The sequence below is a fragment of the Pantherophis guttatus genome, chromosome 15 (genome assembly GCF_059756535.1).
Source record: "Pantherophis guttatus breed Tessera chromosome 15, ASM5975653v1, whole genome shotgun sequence".
Taxonomy (NCBI): domain Eukaryota; kingdom Metazoa; phylum Chordata; class Lepidosauria; order Squamata; family Colubridae; genus Pantherophis; species Pantherophis guttatus.
Genome location: NC_142077.1, coordinates 20038809 through 20061001, shown reverse-complemented (window position 1 = coordinate 20061001; position 22193 = coordinate 20038809). Strand labels below are relative to the sequence as shown.

At 45.1% G+C, this 22193-nt stretch overlaps 2 long non-coding RNA genes across 3 annotated transcripts in view; both read left to right on the top strand.

Moving 5' to 3' along the window:
* Positions 1-22193, top strand: part of LOC148112057 (uncharacterized) — a 152573-nt gene that overhangs the window by 4150 nt on the left and 126230 nt on the right. The gene's annotated exons all lie outside the window — the stretch shown is intronic.
* On the top strand, positions 8987-21868 carry LOC132711965 (uncharacterized). 2 transcript variants are annotated; one of them, XR_015730049.1, is made up of 4 exons: positions 8987-9058; positions 10288-10463; positions 18316-19113; positions 21518-21868. It is a non-coding gene; the product is annotated as an uncharacterized LOC132711965 (long non-coding RNA). The 2 variants fall into 2 exon arrangements; XR_015730048.1 differs by lacking the exons at positions 18316-19113; positions 21518-21868 and adding an exon at positions 10990-11278.

Below are 22193 nucleotides of genomic sequence, written 5' to 3'. Positions count from 1 at the left end.
TGCCCTTACTACACAGGCTGGGGTTCCGGGGGACACTGCCAGAATTCTCCTCAGGAACTTATTTTGAGGGGTTTCCAGCCCAGGCAGCTTAACTGACCCCCATATTTCTGCCCCATAGGTAAGTACTTGTTCAATTTTTGCCTGGAAGACCTTCAGCACTGGGATTAATGAAGATGGAGTTTTCTCTAAAATAAGTTTGTTTAATTGAGCCATCCGAGCCATGGCCTTCCGAGCTCCGGCTTTTACCTGCTTATTCCATTTGCCATTTGTCTGAAATTCTAGCCCTAAATAGGTAAATGACTGAACTTGTTCTATTCTTCTGTCATTTAAAACCCAACTCCTCATATTTTGTTGCCTGCTAAATATGGATGATATTTAGATGGATGAAATATGGATGATGAAATCAAACCTTTGATTTCTTTACGTTAATTGTCAAAAGATTTTTTTATACAATATGCTGCCAACCTCCCGAGTGACCTTTGTAGCCCCACCTGTGAGGCCCAAAGCAAAATTATATCATCGGCATATAACAAGTAATTGACCTGTCTTGTTCCTATACTAGGCCCATGGAGTGATACATCTTCCAGACATTTTGGAAGGTCATTTAAATATAAGTTGAAAAGTGTTGGGGCTAAGATGCAACCTTGTCTGACGCCCTTCTTTATTGGGATTGCATTTGTTACCGATCCTGTCCTATTCACTCGAACTCTTACCTGGGTTTCCGTATATAACAATCTAATTAGATATAACAATTTCTTTTCAATTCCCATGGCCTCTAATTGATCCCATAAAATTTGTCTATCAATTGTGTCGAAGGCTGCCTTCAAGTCTATGAATGCCACGTACAGAGGTTTTTCCCAAAACTTAAACTTTGTTATTAGATGGTCCAACACAAAACAATTATCCATAGTAGATCTTCCGCTCCTGAAACCTGACTGCTCTTCAGCTAAGATGTTATTTCTCATTATCCAGTCCTCTAATTTATGAAGCAAATGCTTAGCATAAATTTTTGCTGAAATATCGATTAGACGAATTAATCGGAAATTATCTGGGTTATCTCTAGAGCCTTTTTAATGTAAGGGGATAATTACTGATGAACGCCAACTGGCAGGAATTTGCCCTGTTCTATTGATAAAAGTAAAGAGACCCGCCAGGACAGGCGCCCACCAGGCTGTGTTGTCTTTAAATAAGGATGCCGGGAGCGCATCCTGTCCTGGAGCTTTGTTTCTCTTCAGGGAGGAGATTAAACGCCTCACCTCCGTGACTGACACTTCTTCCCACTGGGGTAAGGCTTCATATTCCGGTATCAAGCTCGGAGAGGATATAGCCTCATCAGAGCTTTCCGCTGCTGCTGGAGCGGCCAAATGCTTCTCCCAACTTTCTGCACTAATGTTTGGGTCACTTATTGGTTTTCTATCTCTAATAATTTTTGAGACCTCCAACCAGAATAGTGTGGGTGAGGCCAGCTTTTCGGCCTGTTTTAGGCCAGCCCATAAATTGTCAATATAAGAGGACTTTTTTCTCTTCAATAACTGCTTATATTTCTGCCTTATGGTGATATACTCCTTCTGTAATTCCATGTTTGGGCTGATTAAATATCTCCTAAGTGATTTCCTAAGCTGTTTTTTCTTTTCCTTACAGTAGTTATCAAACCATGTTGAGTAACTAGAATCAGACGGGCCCATTGGCTTGGTAGTCATGGAAAATTGCTTCAATTTATGTCATATGTCCACAAAATATACTATAAGCTCTTGTTCACCCGTACTGTTTGAGCATATATGCGCTAAGGCTTCCATAGGTGGTGAATTCATGAATTCTGTCACTGCTTTGCTATCAACCCTCTTCCATGTCAGTCTTCTCTCATGGGCTATTTCTAAGTTGAGGCCTATTTGTTGGATTGTTTAATTCCTTTTCCTTAAGTCGGAAGGGATTGCCAGGGACGTCTCAATCGGAAGATGATCACTTTCTGGCCTTGGTAACGTCAAGACCGAAGTTGCCCCTGATACTAAGCTGTGAGAGACACAAAAGTAATCAATAGAGCGACATGCCTTGGGGCCAAAAAAGGTTATGGGGTACCTTCTGAGCTCCGAATACTGGCCTACAATTTGAAGGCTACAGTTGTATACCATTGTTAGAAATTTTCCCCCATCTTTGTTCTTTTTCTTATCTTGGGAGACTCATGATTGTTGGTTATGTAAATATCCATCTGGAATTGTACCATTTTCAATAAAAGGTTCCAACGAGGGAGCCACACGCGTGTTAAAGCAGGAGTGAAATCTTAAATTTGTTACTACCGGTTCTGTGAGCGTGGCTTGGTGGGGGTGGGGGTGGGAGTTAATGTGACTGGGTGGGCGTGGCCAATTTTTTTTTTTTTACTTTTAAAACCATTTTTTACATATAAAACCATGTAAAAAAATGCTTTCAAAAGGCTCTGACGATCCCAGCTGAGTTCTCTGATTGGCAGGCAACTCAGCTGGGACCGTCAGAGCTTGGATTGTCAGAGCCATTTAAAAGGAAAAAAAGGCTCTGAGGATCGCGCGGCTCAGCTGGGCATGGGGGGCGGGGGCAGGGATTTTTCCTACCGGTTCTCCGAACTGCCCGCCGCCATCGCTACCTACTCGCCCGAGCCGGTCCGAACCGGGAGCATTTCACCCCTGCAGTAAAGTCGGTGAAATGGGGTTTGTTTCATGACTGCAGGATTCACTCAATAACCCCAGTGATTCGCTTAACAACGGTGGTAATAAACATTGTAAAATTCAGAAAAACTTCACTTAGCGACCACCTAGATTAGCAATGGTATTTCTGGACCCAATTCTGGTCATACGTCGAGGACTACCTGTAGGGCGCAGGAGCAGGCTGATTTGGAAAAGCTTAAGGAAGACTGGATTTAAGCAGGGTTGGGAGACCACCAGGAAATGCCAGGGGTAGATTGAGGAGAAGGCAGTGGCCAACCTATCTTGCTATGAAGAAAAGTAGGTGGGGGCCCTTTAATGACTTTGAGCCAATCAGTAAGTGACTCTGAGTTCTAGTCCCGCCTTAGGCGTCAAAGGTGGCTGGGGGCTTTGAGCCAATCATGAGGAGGCCCCGATTTCAATTCCCAGGGCCCAGCTAGGACTTCAGGGCCAGACTCTATGCTGCCCCCTACAGGCAGTGAGTCTTGGCAAGAGGGAGGGGCTGTGATGGGGGAGGGGCTCTCTGTGTCCAGGAGTTTCTCCCCTTTGCTCTCGGATGGGGCTGCTCTACCCCAGAAAGACCCGGGGGGGGGGGGAGGGGGGGACTTGGGGTTCTGCTGGAAGACGAGGCGGCAGTGGTGACCAGCAGGGCCTTTGCCCAAAATCCGCCCTGCCTTAACATTGACAATGGTTAAGACAACAGGCTAGGAAGCAAGAGATCCTGAGTTCAAGTCCTGTCTTAGCCCTGAAAGCCTGTTTGGTGACCTCGGGACAGACACTCTCTTTCAGACAAGCCCACCTCACAGGGTGATTGTTGTGGGGAAAAGACGAGGAGGAAGAAGAGTTGGACATGTTCACCTCCTTTAGTTATTTGAAAAAATAATAAAACACTGGGGGAAAATATAACTAAAATAAAAACTGACTTTCCTGCTTCTGTTTGCCTGGAATCTGTCCTAGCCTTCTGCAGATATAGGAATTTCTCTTCTCACAAGGAGGAAGAGGGTTTTTTTAAATCATCCCTTCCAATTTAACTCACTCCCTTTTTTCACAGCTGTGTAGGAACCAGTGGGGGCATCGGACCCCCTCCCAGCCCTGGGACACAGCAGGTTTCTCTGTTTCTTTGGGAAAGATTCCTTCCCCAATCAGAGTCTGCTGGAGCCCCATCATCCACTTCCCTCCCTGCCTGGGATCAGCTGAATTCCTCCATTCAGACAACAGGAAAAAGGGAGTTTGCACAGAGCCTTCGGGTCAGTCTCCATTCTTCCACACAGAGGGTCCCACTCACTCTGCAAAGCCAAATTCCCCCTCAGTTCCTGGAGACCTCCAGACATCACTTGGCTGAGCTCACAGCAGGGCCAGGGCGGCTGAGAAATTGACACTTACAACTGTCCTCCCATTTTAGATTTTGCACCCTATCTTGTCACCGTGGTGAAGGGAAGCACCCCAATTGTGAAATGAGTGGCACAGTTGTTAAGTATGCTGCAACGGGCATAAATGTGTGGACAGTCATAAGTACGAGGACTGGTCAATAGTGTGAGGACCAGTCAGAAGTCACTTTTTTCAGCCCTCTGAGTAGTCCCTATGCACATAGCCATGCCCACCCTGTCACATGACCAGCTAGCTACACCCGCCTGGTCACATGACCACCAAGCCACACCCCTCCCAAATAAGCCACGCCCACAGAACCGGTTGTTAAAAAATTTGAATCCCACCACTGGTTAAAGATGCTGTGTGATCCTCATCATATGGAAAGTAATCAAACCAGGCTCTTAGTGCCAATAAAGGATTAAAGATAAAACTGTCCTGAAAAAAACGTTGTGGACAGTTTCCCTTTCCTAAGAAGACAAGAAACGGCTGTTCCCACCCCTGAAATTTCCCAGCCCTCTGAGAAGTTGGCTACACAATTGGGAAGAGCCCCGAAGACTATGAAAGCCATCTTCTCTCAGATGATTGACAGTTGATTGACAGTTGAGCTGGAGGGATGACATCATCCAGCCAGTAGAACCCCAAGGAGATGAGAGGCCTCCCTTGGGATCCTATCAAAGCTCCCCTCCTCCACCTTTTCTACCCAGCCCAAGACCCCCAAGACCCTCCTAATTTCTCCCCTTTTGGCCCAGAAGGCCTGGCTCTTTTGTGGTAGACTGCCTCTTCCTATGGAAGCTCAACTCAGCTGGAGGACTGAGCAAGACTCACGGATGCAGCTCTTGCTCAGCCTCCAGTTCGATTCCCTTTGTGTTGAGGTGCTGTCTGTCTGTGTGTGTGTGTGTGTGTGTGTGTGTGTGTGTGTGTGTGTTGCTGTTGTTGTGGCGACATCCCTCTCTCAGCTCCCTGTGTTTCTGCTGCTCAGGTCCAGACCTTTTTTTCTGGGCTCCAAAGTCTCGTTTGATGGTTTTTAAGGGCAGAGAAAGGGGAGAAATTCTCTGCCTGGGTTTTTAAATGCAGACACCATTTCTAATAGCCTAATGGAGCTGAGCCCCAAATCACAGGACCCTCTTTTAGACGGGATCCAGTGGGGGAAGATCCAGTTGTATCCAGAGAGCCCAAAGATCCCATTTTGCCTTTTTACCCAAGAGGCCTGGATCTTCCCAGGTAGACGGTCTCTTATGGATGGGGTCCCTGTAGCTGTCTTAAGGGCTGCTAAAGGGAATCTAGAGGAGCCTCCCTCTTAACTCCAAGTCTTTTGGGGGGAAACTTTGACCATTCGTATTTTGGGGGCGGGGGTCTTTTTCAAGGCTTGTGATTGGTTGAGGCCCTGTGTGGTCCCAGAGTATCAATGACAGGGATTTGCCTGCAGTTCCTCAGTTCCAGTTTTAAGTCAATAGATGCTGTTGTATTATAAATGCTGGTCTGTTTCTTGCCTGCTGAAGCCCATTATAGAATAAAAACTCTCATAAATTGGCTCTGCTTCGACTCCATGACTGCCACGACTGAGGGCAGAAATTCCAGTGGTCGTAAGTCAAGGACTGCCTGTGAATGGAATGGAGGGGGGGTTGGCCTGAATTTTGAAGCAGGCAATAAGGGGGCCAGGGGCTTTTGGGCCCTTCGGTTGCCCAGTGCAGGTCATCTGGGGAAGGTCTTCTCCCTCTGGGCCTCCAGGGCAGGGCTGCTGGGCTGCACCTTCCTCCCCAAAGGTTGCAGGGTTTTACTAAGACTGGACCTGAGCACAATGGGAAACCTCAGAGTAAAAGTGGAATAGAAAACCTGAAGCCTCTGGATTTTTTCCCCCAGGAATGTAATTCCATCTAATCCATTGAATGGGTTTCAGGGAATCTGAAATGTCCTTGATATGCCATAGTTTGGGGTGAGATATTCAAAGCTCTCTGCAGAGGGAAGGTTTTTTTGAGTCTATTTTGAATCAGAAGAGAGCTGGAAGGGGCCCTGGAGGTCTTCTAGTCCAACCCCTTGCTCAAGCAGGAGACCCTGGTCTGCAACCCTTGTTTGGGGAGCATCTGGTGGAAAAGGGGAATTTGCTTTTATCACTCAGAGCCTCTGAAGAAGGTTCATAATTGATCTGAACAAGCAATGAAGAAAGCTGTGTTATATTTGAGATCAAAGGCAAAATATTCGCTTTTAATACATCCAACCTGGTTCTCTTGAATGGATTAGAATAGTTTGCTAATCAGACATTGTTTAAATTATTAAAGACAGAATATTAGCAAGATTGTATCATAATAACGGAAAATAGCAAATAAATTAAAAAACTATAAAAAATGTAAATTTTTGGGTGAGATCATCAGTGGTTTTGGGGTGAAGTGTCACCTGTACGCTGATGACACACAGCTGTACATCTCCACCCCGGACCACCCCAATGATGCCCTTGACGTGATGTCCCGGTGCCTGGAGGCCGTGCGGATCTGGATGGGGAGAAACAAGCTCAGACTCAACCCTTCCAAGACCGAGTGGTTTCCGGTGTCCCGATATAGCCAGTTAGCTCCATCGCTGACTATTGGGGGCAAGATCTTGGCCCCCTCAGAGAGGGCTCGCAATCTGGGCGTCCTCCTAGATGCACGGCTGTCTTTAGAAGACCATATGACGGCTGTGGCCAGGGGAGATTTTATGATGTTCGCCTGATTCACCAGTTACGTCCCTTTCTGGACCGGGACGCCTTGCACACGGTCACTCACGCCCTTGTCCCGTCCTGTCTGGACTACTGTAATGCTCTCTACATGGGGCTCCCCTTTAAGAGCACTCGGAGGCTCCAACTGGTCCAGAATGCGGCTGCAAGAGTGATTATGGGGGCGACACAGCGTACCCATGTAACACCTCTCCTGCACGAGCTGCACTGGCTCCCGGTGGTCTTCCGGGTGCAATTCAAGGTGTTGGTTACCACCTTTAAAGTGCTCCATGGCTTAGGACCTGGGTATGTACGAGATCGCCTTCTGCCACCGATAGCCTCCCACCAGCCAATACACTCCCACAGAGAGGGACTCCTCAGGGTGCCATTGGCCACATAATGTTGACTGGCGACCCCCAGGAGAGCCTTCTCTGTGGGGGCACCAGCCCTCTGGAATGAACTGCCCCCAGACATTCGTATGATCCCCGACCTACGTACCTTTCGCAGTGCCCTTAAGACTCTTTTGTTCCAACAGGCCGGGCTGGCTTAGAAAATGAATTTTTATTGGGGGTTCGTAGTTTTTAACATAAGGGCCAAAATTTTATATATTTTAAATTGTTTTTAAATTTTATGGGTATATGTTTCTTTTAATATGGCTGTACACCACCCTGAGTCCTTTAGGAGAAGGGCGGTATAAAAATTTAATAAATAAATAATTAATTAATTAAATATTACTATATCACCCTACAATTTACCCCAATCAGATTAACACGTGGAAATGCCAACGGAAGAATTCTATTCTAACAAAGGGCCTGTTATATTTTTTGAGGATTGCTTTTTGCTACTATATCCCAGATTCTTTGGGGAGGATTCTTTTTAGCTTTCAATTTTATGCCAATAACGGCCATATTTTCTGAATTTGGAGAAAGCAGAAATTGTGGAAATTCCCAAATCAGCTCTGAGGGCAGCAGCTGGAGTCCTTTTGCCCACCCCAAGATCCTCCTCAGAGCAGTGGGGAAACCTGGACCGGTTGGCTACTGGTTCCCTGGCTGAGCTCCAAAAGGAGGCTTGGGAAGGCAAGGAGAACACGGGGGGGGGATCAGCTCTGGCGCGCAAGCTTGGGAGCCTTTTTAAAAACTTTTTTAAAGCATTTTTTTACTACCAGTTCTCTATAAACTCTTTGATGACACTATTTTGTTTAACGTCCAATTTCACTTCATCTTCCGATCTCTCTGCTCTGCGTCTCCAATAGATTTGCTGAAGGCTGACTTTTACCATTCTTTCCTTTAATTGCTATATATCTCATGGATCACACCCTAGAGAGCTAAACAAGTTTTTCTAGAGAGTTTGATAATTTCTCTTTTTTTGGTGTTCGCTTTTGATTTTTCTTCTGTCAAAGTCTAAGTTTTCCTTTGTTTTTTTAAAAATATATTTTTAAATATTCCTTTGTTTTCTTCATTCCTTCATTCCTTCTGTTTCTGGGCTGCATCTGAACAGAAGAAATCAGATTTCACATTCAAATCCTCCAGTTCTTTCTTTTTCTCTTTAAACATTTTATTATTTATAGAATTAAATACAAAAATACAAAATCAAGTAGGGAGAAACAGAAGGAGGGAGAAGGGGAAAGGGAAAAGTGGGGGGGAGAGAGAGAAAAGAACAAAAAGTGCTGACTTCAGACTTCCTCTGTTGCAGTAAAATAAAGCATTAAAATCGAACCTCTTTACTTTTCCATAAAAAAATAAAGGGTTCCCTAAAGAAAGCAGATTTCGCATTCAAATCCTCCAGTTCTCAGGGAAGACAAAAAATCCCTCCTCCCCTCTCTCCTTAGTGGCTGCCTCTATTCCTGCCCCCTTCATCATGACAACCCTGTAGCCAATCAAAGACGGGGAAGAGACGGTTGCCTGGGAGCTTCCCTGCCCTCAGCCTGATGGAGAAGAGGCTGAAGAAGCCAAGCCAAAGGGGGGAGGGGTCAAATAATTTCAAAACTTTGGAGGGGGATGAGAAAGAGGCAAAAGCTCCCAGAATTGCAGAGGGAGGGGGGCTTAAGCCCCTTCCCCAGAAAAGGCTGCAATGAAGAGGGTCTCCTCAGCTGGGGGCTTTGGAGGGGCCACAGGGGACCCCCATCTTCCTCAGAGTCACGGAGGGTCCTCTCCGGGGTGAGGTCAGCTACCTTTTCCTCCCGGGCAACCCCAGATCCCCCTTGGAAGACCCAGCCCTGCATGGCTTCTCCCTCATAGGAGCCTCTCCTGGAAAGACACGGAGCCAAAGTGAGGCTGGAGAAATCCTGGGGGCTACATCCCTCCAACATTCAACCCTGGGACCCATAAACCAGGTTAGTCTCTTCTCAGGAATGCCCCAAATCCCCTCCTCCTTCCTGGCCATCCTGGGCTTTCTCCGTAGGTCTGGGCTTTCCTTTCGCCTGAGTGCCCCATGCATGGAAAGAGGTGGCTGAGCAACATGGGATATGGTCTCCCCCGTTTCCAGGACTCAGAAGATGGAATCTGGAGGGGGATTTTGCAGATCTGCTTCCTTTTCCCCACCACCAGGCTCCCCAGCTTCCTTCTCCCAAGAGGGACTCCCCACTTAGCCGGGCAGAGTCCTGTCTGGCATCCCTGCAAGAGCCCCCTTGCCTGGCCTCTGCATGGGAAAGGGTGGCAGGGGAACATGGGACATGGGCTTCTGCATTCCAAGGTCTCTGAAGATAGAAGTTGGATTTTGCAGATCAGCTTTCCATCTGCAACACAAAGGTCCTGAGCTCCCTTCCCTCCCTCCCCTCCCCTCCCCACATGAGGTGAGAGGCAGCCTTGATTTCTCCATCTCTTTTCACCTGGTTTTTTTCTAATGTCCCTCTCTCTCTCTCTCCTCTGTTTTGTTTTTTTAAAAAACTCTGCAAAGTTCGAAAAACTAGTTTTTCACTAAAGTTGATTTTGTTTTAGGAGTCTGGCCGCACTATTGCATCAGCCCTTTTGTGCGATGCCCTTGAGCATTAGCTTTCAAAATAAAGTAAATTTTGCTTCCAACTCAGCTGGCAGCTATTTCAGATCTGTGACATGCTCTGGCATTAACTGTCCCCCCCCCCGAGTTTTGTCTTTCATCACTATGCAAACAAATATCAGATTTATTTGTTATTTCAGCCACAGGTGCTGTGTATTCCCTCTGGGGCCACTTTCAAGCATGGAGCCCCCAAACCTCTCAATTCTACATGACTGATTTAATTTCATCTCTGCCCCTGTTATTATGAATCACATGGGGATTATTTCCCTTTCATTTCCCTCCAGAGAATTTCCCAACAATCTTTGAGTCCAAGAACTACTTGAATTATCCAGGGATCCCTCCTGAGAGGGAGAATTATGATAAAAGTTTCAGCTCTGCTGTTTGGCCGAATCCTCCAGGGGAGACTTTGGGCAGAGAAATATGGAGTTTGGGGACAGGCAGAGTCTGTGCTCTTGAATGTACGTCTCTCTCCTTTCCAGGTGAAGCTGAGTGTTTCTCTGGGTTGAGAAAAAGCAACTGGACTTTCCACCTTGTGAGACTCATTTGATTCTTCTAATTCTTCTTTAGAAACAGGAAAGGGATTGATTGTTTCATGCCATGAATTATGGACCTCCTGCTTCTGCTTCTGATGCTGCTTTTATCTCATCCAATCTCTGGGAAGCTGAGAATGAAATGCCTGCTGAGTTTGGAGAACCAGGATGGGAAACCATGGAGCTACTACAGACCAGGAGACCATCTAATCGGTATAGTCACCAGTGGAACGGAAAGATTGCATGCAAAGTTCCTTTTCAATGTGGCTCCTTCTCTTCAGTTTGTTTTCCATGATCCGTAAGTCATTCAGGGTGATGGAGTTGCTGTCCCTCCATTCTAACACTCTCCTTCTTTTCTCTTTTTATTTTTCATTTATTCCTATATTGGGGAATATGACTAATTTCCTGAATGATTTTGATTTCCATGGCTTCTCTCTTTTGTCTGATTTTGTGAAAGAGATTCAAAAAGGGATCTGAAAAAAAGCTGAAAGGGCTGCAGATTATTTTCCTCCTCAGTTCAATCCTTAATTTATCACTTGGATAATGAGTTTTATTTAAAGTAGTGGTGGAATCAGTTGTAGTTGTTGTACCTCAGCCCATTTCCATATTTGTGTAACTGATCATTGCTTTTGGATCAATGTTGGTTTAAGGCTCAGTAGGCTTCTGGAGGATTATATATATTATATATAACAAAAGTATTTGTTGTGGCTGTTGATTATAATGACTTTTTTTTCAATAGGACTTCTTACGATTTTTCTAATTGCTTACTATTCATTTTCAACATTCAACTGGCCAACAAGAATTCCCATCTCTTCCACAATCTCACACTTGGCTACAACATCCATAACAACTATTTCAGCACTTTCCACACTTCAGATGTCTTGCTGGACATGCTCTCCACTGGAGAAGCCAATGTCCCCAACTATGCCTGTGGAAGGAAGGAGAACCTCCTGGCTCTTCTTGATGGAGCCGAGAGAGAGATCTCCATCCAGATGTCAACATTAGGAGGCACCTACAAAGTCCCTCAGGTTTGTGTGTTTGTTTCTCGATTTGGTAAAGTGAGGGGTGGGTGGTGGTGGGTGAGCAATAGATGCAATCATGTCTTCTCCATGGAATATAAGAGCTGCTTTTCTCCATATTAGTAAAAATCTCAATATTTTACCCCATTATGTTCATGTTGAGATTAATCATAAAAGGCCTGAAATGCAAGCAATACATTCCGTGGAGAAGATATTCTAACAACTATTTAACTGATCAAAAAAGGTTCCATTTTAGGCCCAGTACTCTTCAACATCTTCATCAATGATTCGGATGAGGGGAGAAATGGGGAAATCAACAAATTTGAAGACAACAGTAAAGTGGCAGGAATAGCCAACACCCCAGAAGATAGGCTCAAGAAGATCCAGATGGATCTAGATAGACTTGAACCCTGGGCCTATCTAACAAAATGACATTTAATGTAGAGAAAAGTAAGGTTTTATACTTAGGCTAGAAAAACCAAATGTCCACTTACAGATAAGATGAAACCTGGCTCAATAAGTGTAACTGTGAGAGGGATCTTGGAGTCCGAGTGGACAATCTCTGCAATATGAGCCAGCAGCAGTTAAAACAGCTAATTCAGTCCTAGGTTGCATTAACAGAGGGATAAAATCAAGATCACATGAAGTATTGGTACTGCTTTATAATGCCTTGGCAAGACCACACTTGGAATAGTACATCCAGTTTTAGTCTCCATATTATAAAAAAAATGTAGAGACTCTGGAAAGAGTGCAGAAAAGATGATTAAGGCCTGGTGACTAAAATATATGAGGAACAGTTGCAGGAATTCAGTATGTCTAGTCTAGTGAAAAGGACGAGGGGTGACATCGTAGCAATGTACCAATATTTGGGAGGCTGCCACAGAGAAGAGGAGGTCCACCTATTTTCCAAAGTACTAGAAGGCAAGACAAGAAACCAAAGAGAGAAACTAATCAAGGAGAGAAACAACCTAGAACTAAGGAGAAATTTCCTAATGGTGAGGAATGGAACGTCTCCCCTTCAGAAATTGTGGGTGGTCCATCACTGGAGGCTGTTAAGAAGTGACTGGACAGCCACTTGTCTGGAATAGTATAGATCAGTGGTTCTCAACCTGTGGGTTGCGACCCCTTTGGGGGTCGAATGACGCTTTCACAGGGGTCACCTAAGACCATCAGAAAACACATATTTTCAATGGTCTTAGAAATAATTTTATGGTTGGGGGTCACCACAACATGAGGAACTGTATTAAAGGGTCACGGCATTAGGACGGTTGAGAACCACTGGTATAGATAGATCCAGATTAACAGAGTTGGAAGGGACCTTGTAGGTCATCTAGTCCAAGAAGACCCTGCACCATTTCTGACAGATGACGGTCCAGTCTCTTCTTGAAAGCTTCCAGTGATGAAGCTCCCACAACTTCTGAAGGCAACTTTATCTCTTTATTTCCAGGTTGAAGCTCTCCTTATTCAGTTTCCATCCATTATTCCTTCTCCGGCCTTTGTCCAGCCTTTGGGTACTTTAGAAAATAGCTTGACCTCCTCTTCTCTGTGGCAGCCCCTCAAATATTGGAAGACTGCTCTCATGTCTCCCCTGGTCCTTCTCTTCACTGGACCAGCCATGCCCAGTTCCTGCAACTGTTCATTGTATGTTTTAGCCTCCAGTCCCCTAATCCTCTTGGTTGCTCTTCTCTGCACTTTTTCTAGAGTCTCAACTGGATGCAGTATTCTAGGTGTGGTCTTACTAAGGCTTTATAGGGTGGTATTAGTACCTCTCTTGATCTTGATTGTATCCCTCTGTTAATGCAATTTAGGATTACATTGGCTTTTTTGGCTGCCGCTGCACACTCTTCACTCATATTTAATTGATTGTCCACGAAGACTCCAGGAACCTCTCACAGTTACTGCTATTATGCCTGGTTTTCTGCTTGAACAGGGGGTTGGACTAGAAGACCTCCAAGGTCCCTTCCAACCCTTTTATTTTGTTATAAATTCTATTCTAGGTACACATGTTTAACCTGCTAAATTTCTTTTGGAATACACTGATTTATACAGATAATGTGATATTATCATACTTACAGATTGGATTGTATAGACTTGGATTGTTTTGTCTTAATAATTATCTGATAATTTATAAAGAAGTTCAAAAGTTATGGTCTTTGGGAAATGACATCATAGCCATAGATGGTCAGCCATTAGAGCAAGTAACACCTTGATTTCCAATTACCATCTGGTTTCCCCCTTGGATTCGCTCCCCCCCTATGAAAATGGCCTCCCCCTGTTGCTACCTGGACTCTCTATTAGGTCGGCCCATTTTTCCATCACTACTGACTCTGGGACTTTATTATCACCCTCCTGGATTTTTTATGTTTGATCTCTATCTCCTTCTGCTGCTGGCTAGTTTATTCCTGCCGCCCGATTTCCACCTTTAGGCCTTGGCTCGGGGGAGGAGAGATTGCAGGCTGGAGGGAGAAGCTGAGAGTCCAGGTCAAGGACTGCTGCTCCATCTGCAGGGAGAGAGTGACTATTGTTGGCCTTTTACATCCAGCCGCGGTGAGAGAACGGCTGTGGCCATCCGCCTGCACTGCAACCATCTGATCTGGTCGCCCCATCACTGTGAGAGAGTGAAGGGGCCCCAGCTTCATCCTGGCCAGCCTTTTTTGCCATCTCTCACCTCAATGACTATCTTTAAATTTCGCTGACATCCAAGGTTCCCCTTTTCCATCTCATCATACTTGTATGGCTTATACCTCAGCAGATTTGCTTGCGCTGCGAGATGCCCCCCTCTCGCGGCGATGGCCTTCCACTCTATCGAAGGCCTACCTTAAGGACGGGCTTTGGAGCCCTGAGAGGTGGCATGTTTTAAAGCGGGGATTGGGGGTTTTTTTAATTAGGGTTTTTAATAATCTTTTAAGGGGAACTGGGAGGGCGACCAAAGGGGATGGGGGGGGGGGTAATCCACCTAGGTCAGGGCCCAGCCTGGCACCGGGTAACAGTTTGGAGGGTGCAGGACGAGGAATTGGGGATGTCATCAGCACGATGGATGGGAAGGGCAGATATGGCAGGAGCAGAGGACCTTATCTTGTGCCGGGGGTGCGCACTCGCTACTTGAGAGCGATTGCACGCCCCAGTCCTCAAGGCTCCCCTCGGATACTAGGTGGCTCAGATACTCAGGACCTGGGCCTCCGGCTGATGCTGTGCAATGCCAGGTCCGTGGTAAATAAGGCCCCCCTCATTTACGATCTTATTCAAGAGGGGGGAGCGGACCTGGCGGGTATTACGGAGACCTGGTTGGGCCCGGAGGGAGGGGTCCCTCTGGTTGAGATGTGTCCACCAGGCTTCAGAGCATTCCATCAGCCGAGGGCCCAGGGGAGGGGCGGGGGGGTGGCGGTTTTTATTAACGAAGGTCTGGGTCCGAGGGAGACCACTGTGCCACAGATTGCCGGATGTGAGTCCCTCTTTGTGAGATGGGGTCATGGGGTTCAGATGGGCTTGCTGCTTATGTACCTGGCTCCCTGCCGCGTGGCAACGGCCCTGCCCGAGCTACTCGACGTGATAGCCACGGTGGCAGTTGATACACCCAGGCTTATGGTCATGGGTGATTTCAATCTGCCGTCTGTTGGTGAAACGTCAGAGATGGCTCGGGAGTTCATGGCTTCCATGACGGCCATGGACCTGACCCAGTTAGTTCATGGCCCCACTCACAGGGGGGGACACACGCTGGACCTGATTTTTGTCTCTGGCCAGTGGTTGAGTGGTCTTATTATAGGGGATATAGACATGAAACCCTTGTCATGGTCAGATCACTCACTCCTTCGTCTGGACCTTCGAACCGCTACACTCCGCCGCAGGGAGGCGGACCCAATTAGATGGATCCACCCCAGGCGCCTGATGGATCCTGATAGGTTCCAGATGGAGCTTGGGCCAATTCCTGAAGATCTGGCACATGACTCGGCCGAGGACCTGGTAGCTGCCTGGGATCGGGCGGCTGGTGGGGCCTTGGATCGAGTCGTGCCTTTGCGGCCTCTGACCCGGTGTCGATCCCTTGCGGCTCCTTGGTTCACCGAGGAGCTGAGGGAGATGAAACGCTGGAAAAGACGCCTAGAGAGCGGTTGGAGGGCCAGTCTCGCTGAATCTGACCAAACACTGGTAAGGTCGCATATTAAGACCTACCTAGTGGCGATAAAGACGGCAAAGTTTAACTACTTTTCCGCCTCTATTGCGTCATCAGGGAATCGTCCGGCCGCCCTGTTCAGGGTAACCCGCTCCCTGCTCCATCCGGGAGCGCGGGAGGATCCCTTGGAAGGCAGGGCGGAGGATTTCGGACAATACCTGTATGACAAAATCACTCAGATCCGGGGGGATTTGGACTGGGTAGATCAGGGCAGGGTGACGAGGAATAGTCTTGAGAATGTTACCTGGAAGGAGTTTGATGCTGTGACTCCGGATGATGTGGACAGGATTTTGGGGAGACTTAGTGCGGCCACATGTTTACTGGACCCGTGTCCCTCCTGGTTGGTACTGGCCTCCCGGGAGGTTACACGAGGCTGGCTCCAGGGTGTTATCAACGCTTCGTTGAGTGAGGGTCACTTCCCCGCCGCCTTGAAAGAAGCGGTGGTGAGGCCTCTCCTCAAGAAGCCGTCCCTGGATCCGGCAATATTGGCCAACTATCGTCCTGTCTCCAACCTTCGCTTCCTGGCGAAGGTTGTTGAGAGTGTGGTCGCGCGACAGTTTCCACAATTCTTGGAGGAAACATCCTATCTAGATCCATTCCAGTCGGGTTTCAGGCCTGGACACAGCACGGAAACGGCATTGGTCGCGTTGGTTGATGATCTCTGGAGGGCTCGGGACAGGGGTTGTTCCTCTGTTCTGGTCCTGTTAGACCTCTCAGCGGCTTTTGATACCATCGACCATGGTATCATGCTGCACCGGTTGGAAGAGTTGGGGATGGGGGGCCCCGTATTACGGTGGTTCTCCTCCTTTCTCTCCGACCGGTTGCAGTTCGTGTTGGCAGGGGGGCAGAGGTCTACCTCAAGGCCTCTTATATGTGGAGTTCCTCAGGGGTCGGTCCTCTCGCCCCTCCTGTTCAACATTTATGTGAAGCCGCTGGGCGAGATCATCCGTGGCTTTGGGGTGAGATACCACCAGTACGCTGATGACACCCAGCTGTACATCTCCACCCCAGGCCACCCCAACGATGCCCTTGAAGTGATGTCCCAGTGCCTGGAGGCTGTGCGGATCTGGATGGGGAGGAACAGGCTCAGGCTCAACCCTTCCAAGACTGAGTGGCTGTGGCTCCCGGCATCCCGGTTGACTCCATCACTGACTATTGGGGATGAGTCGTTGGCCCCCACAGAGAGGGCTCGCAATCTGGGAGTCCTCCTGGATAGGCAGCTGTCCTTGGAGGAACATCTGACGGCTGTAACCAGGGGGACCTTTTGTCAGGTTCACCTGATCCGCCAGTTGCGGCCCTTTCTTGATCGGGATTCCCTGTGCACAGTCACTCATGCCCTCGTCACCTCTCGCCTTGACTACTGCAACGCTCTCTACATGGGGCTCCCCTTGAGGAGCACCCGGAGGCTCCAACTGGTCCAGAATGCAGCAGTGCGGGTAGTGACGGGAGCAGCCTGGCGCTCCCATGTAACACCCTCCTGCGCGAGCTGCACTGGCTCCCAGTGGTCTTCCGGGTGCGCTTCAAGGTGTTGGTTATCACCTTTAAAGCGCTCCATGGCATAGGGCCTAGCTATCTTCGAGACCGCCTGCTGCCACCGACGATCTCCCATCGACCCGTGCGCTCCCACAGAGAGGGCCTCCTCGGGGTGCCATCAGCCAAACAGTGCAGGCTGGTGACCCCCAGGGGGAGAGCCTTCTCTGTGGGGGCACCTACCCTCTGGAATCAATTGCCTCCAGAGATAAGGAGAATCCAAGACCTCAGTGCCTTCCGCCATGCCCTTAAAACCTTCCTTTTCCAGCAAACCGGGCTGGCCTAATTTTTTAATTTATTTTTTGTTTATTGTTTTTAATTAATGGGGCCAAATTTATATATGTATATTTTAACTGTATTTTAATATTTGTACTTGATGTTTTTACTTGGCTGTTCACCGCCCTGAGTCCTCAGGGAGAAGGGCGGTATACAAATTCAAAATAAAATAAATAAAATAAAAATAAAAATAAACACCTTTCCTTACCTGGGTTAGTTTTCTCTGAGCCTGAATCTTGGCTCCCTCATCATCCAAGGAGCTCAGTTAGAGAAAGGGCAGGAGTGAAAGTGGTGCTTAAAGGAAAACCTCTCAGCTCTCCAGCTTCCTCAGCCCCAATGATTAAAGTATCTGAGGCCCAGTTTTCCCCCATGTTCTTCCATCCATCTGATGTTTGGGGCTTCAGAGAGAAACCACCAGCAGAACCAACCCAATCTCAGCCTCTGAGGAGGATCTTGGGGTGGGTAAAAGGACTCCAGCTGCTGCCCTCAGAGCTGATTTGGGAATTTACACAATTTCTGCTTTCTGTAAATTCAGAAAATATGGGCATTGGCATAAAATTTAATCTATGTAAACTGACAGACTCTGAAAATTGTGGCTGTTGGAACAGACAAAACTTCAATGAAAGACCAAACTTGGATTATGCAACTGACAAATCTTATTAGGCTTTGAGGTCGGCCTGTTTCTTGTATAACTGGAGAAAGAAGTTAAAAAATTCCCTCCAGAAAGAATCTAGGATATAGAAGCAAAAAAAGATGCAGCAATCCTCAAAAATTTTAATAGGCCCTTTAGAATACTTCAGCTGGCATTTGCACGTGTTAATCTAATTGTGGTAAATTGTAGGGATGGGATACAGTAATATGATTTACATTTTTATTGTTTTTTAATTTGATTATTATTTTCCATTATTATGATACAATCTTGCTAATATTCTGTCTTTAATATTTTAAACAATGTCTGATTAACAAACTATTCTAATACATTAAGGAGAACCAGGTTGGATTTATTAAAATTTAATATTTTGGACTTGATCTGATCCCAAATGTAACACAGCATTCTTCATTGTTTTTTCAGATCAAAGTTGAAACTGCTTCAGAGGCTCTGAGTGATAAAAGTCAATTCCCCTTTTCCCATCATATTCTCCCCAAAGAAGGATTCCAGTACCCAGCAATTGTCCACCTGCTCCTCCACTTCAGATGGACCCTGATTGGCCTCTTTGCTTCAGACACAGAGAAGGGAGAGAATTTCATGAGGATTTTTTCTCCTGTGCTTGTCAGGAGTGGAATTTGTGTGGTTATATCGCAACTGTTCTCAACAACTGGATATACAGCATCCCTCAGGGATTCCCTCTCTAAGTGGAGACAAGTCAACGTCTTTGTTCATTTCATAGAAAATGTTTCCATTTGGGAGAAAATCCTTCCTTTCCATGAAATATTTATGCATCTGCCAGGACCCATTGAAGGTAAAATCTGGATCCTCACAAATTTTGCAGGGTATACAATGAACAATCGTAGACTTCTCAAATACATCCATAGTATTTGGAACTTTAGTTATCTGTTAAAAAACAGGCCAAGGGATTCTGCCTTTGAACCCCATTACTTTGTGGAATATCAGTTTCAAGATCCTTATTTCCGCTGTTCTCTTTCAAAGAACGTCTTTTCTGTCAAAGGCCGCAGAAGATGCACCCAGAAAGCCCCACTGGAGACCCAGGAGAAAAGGAACAGGATCCAGACTACAAATTACCCTCATCTTTACAGTCTCATGAGGACTCTGGCCCAGGCCTTGAATGCCGCTTATTCCTCCAGATTGAGGAGGAGGGGAAGGAAGGAGGGAGAAAAGACTTTGGGGTCTCCAAGGCTGCAGCCGTGGCAGGTATGGGGTCCAGATATGGATCCATTAATCTTAGATCCTTTGGAGGAGGAATCCAGAGGAGAAGGAGGGGAACCAACTCAACAGATCTGGCCAATTCAATTACTCAGGGAATAATGGCTCCAAAGAGTAGATACCATGGCATTTTGTTTTTGTTTTTTGTTTTAAAATTAATTTTTATTCAACATTTATATCTTTAACATCCTTGTTACATTTTTACTGCTTTCCGATACCGGCATCTGTAATAATATCTATAGATATTCTTGGTAATTATCTTTGTTTTCTTTTTATTTATTTTCAGGCCTGCTACTATTCCCAATTTCTCTATTTCTAGTAGGAGTTTCTCTCCCGGTTCCTAAGGGTCCTCTAATATAAATGCCATGTCATCTGCAAAGGCCCGTGTTTTGTATTCTCCTCTTTTAATTTTTAACCCTTTTATTTCCTTACTTCCCCTTACCTGTGCCAATAATATTTCTAATGAAAGGATGGATAAGAGGGGGGACAATGGACAGCCTTGTCTAATCCCTTTGTTTATATCGACTTTTTCTGTAAGATCTCCACTGACCATAATTTTTCTGTTTGCTTAGAATAAATTGTCTTCATCATTTCTATAAATTTTTCACCAAATTTCATCCCGATTAATTAAAAACCGCCAATTCAAGTTGCCGAACGCCTTTTGTGTATCTATCATTATTACTGCCAATTGTTTTTCTGGATGAGCCTCATAGTATTCTAGAATATTCATGATAATCCATGTATTGTTCTTAATTTGTCGTTTGGGTAAAAACCCGTTTTGATCCAAATGAATTATTTTATTTAATATCTTTTTTAGACTCTCTGCTATTATTGCCAGGATTTTGTAGTCAGCATTTAACAGTGAGATTGGCCTATAGTTTTGAATGAATTGATTGTCTGTACTTTCCTTTGGAATTAATGCTGTATATGCCTCCATCCATGAATCTGGCATTTTGGCTTTCTCTAACACCTTGTTATATATATCCAACATAATTTCTTCCAAAACTTCCTGAAATTTTTTATATACTTCCGCTGGAATTCCATCTGTCCCTGGTGTCTTGTTATTTTTCTGTTTTTTAATTGTTTTTTAATTTTTAATTCTTAACTCTGTTAATGTAATTTCCCCATTCAACATTTCCCTATCTTCATCTGTTATACTTGGCAAGTTCCTCTCCTGTAGGTAATTTATAATATTTTCTTCTTTAATGTTTTCTTGACTATACAGTATTTGAAAATAATTTTGAATAATATTTTCCCCCCCTCAATTCTATGGAGCAGATTTCCTTGCTCGTCTCGTAAATATTGTACCAATTTTTTAGCTTTTTCTTTTTTCAATTTGTGGGCGAGCCATCTCCCTGGTTTATTTGCCGATTCAAAATAGTTTTGTTTTGCCAATTTTCTATTCCTTATCATTTCTTCCTGTTCTAGTATATTAATTTTATGTTTCATTAACTCCATTTCCTTTCTGATTTCCCTGTTTTGGGGATCTTTCTGAAGTGATAATTTTAATTTTTCAGCTTCTCCAATCTTGACATTCGTTGTTCCTTCTTCTCTTTGTTTCTCCTCACCATATACGCAACAGTTATCCCCCTTATACATCACCTTCAAGTTTCATAGGAAAGATTAAAAAGGGTTAAAAACTATTTCAGTATCATTTTGAAGACAGTTTTTATCCACTTATTATCCAGGCCTCAGGTTTCTAATCACATCACACAATTGTTTGTGAGTCCTTTACTGAAATCCAGTGATATCACCAGAGTTCCCATAATCTATTTAGGAAGTGTAATGATGGGTGAGAATGACTTTTGGGATGAGGGGAAGAGAGGCTGCCTAGGGAAGGATCAGAGAAGAGGGGAGAATCCTGCAGCTGTATAATGGGAGAGAAAGAAACTCAGAAAGGATCCTGGCTAACTTTTCAGGCTGAGAAAAGAGTTGGTGGGAGATTTGCTCTTTCAGATTTGCAAAATTTTGTTAATGTCGCATTACAATCAAGTAGAATTAGCACATCTGGAGGTGTTTTCCATCAGAATGACCAGGGAGAAGATTAGCCTGACAACTTTCTTCTTGATCAACCCATGCTTTCTGGGAATCAACCTCTTGTTTTCAAAGAGTTTATGAATCATCTTTTTTTTCTCTGTTCATTTTATTTTCATCTGCTCTAGAATGTTCCCTATATTTGACCAATTGTATCAATTATATACTTTTTCTATATTTTGTCAGTAAATGATTGACAAATTTTTCTCAAACTTTCTTGTTCACTTATGAAGATGATGACAGTATTTGTATCCTAATTAAGCATATTTGGAGATGAGACAATTGTAGAACAAAGATTCAATGTGGGATAAGAAACAAAGTTCTCTGTTTTTCAAATTCCTGGACGTTCCCATTCTAGTTTCATCCCTTTCTGGAGAAGAACGAATTTTGGAATATTTCTCGAAGAAAACTGTACTTGGACCAAAATGGAGAGATGATAGCAGATGTGGGCATTGACAGCTTCTTGGTTCTCCCCAAGGAGGATGTCAGGAGTGAGATTCTGGCGTATTTTGAAAGACAGAGACTTACTATCAACCAAGATGCTCTTTCACGGCTAAAGTTGCTCAATAAGGTGAGAGAAATGTTGGTGTCTTTTCTCTGTTTTCCAAAGGTCCCATTTCCAGTGGGCAAAGCCTAGAGTTTCCAGGATGGTTGGCCTCCCATGCCAGGTGGTGTCATCTAATGGAAGTTCTTCAACAGACGGGACCTAAGTGGGGTAGCTTTGCCATGTTTTATGGAAACCTTTCAAGATCTTACTGGTCAGAGGTTTCTTTCTTCATTGCAGTTTAATTTCATATTAAAAAACCTAATATAATAAAATTTCCTAAATCTTTTACAGTAATCTTTATTATCAATTTTAATAAGAATATATCACCATATTTAAATCTTTTTTCAATTCTATCCCTCTAGACTACATTAAATAGAAAAGTACTTTATTGTAATGTTAAATTCTGAAAGCAAAAGGGAGGAACTAAAGGAAGAATCTGCCAGTTGTTTTACCTCCTGCATCTGTTTAGAAGTAGTCAGAGGTTTCA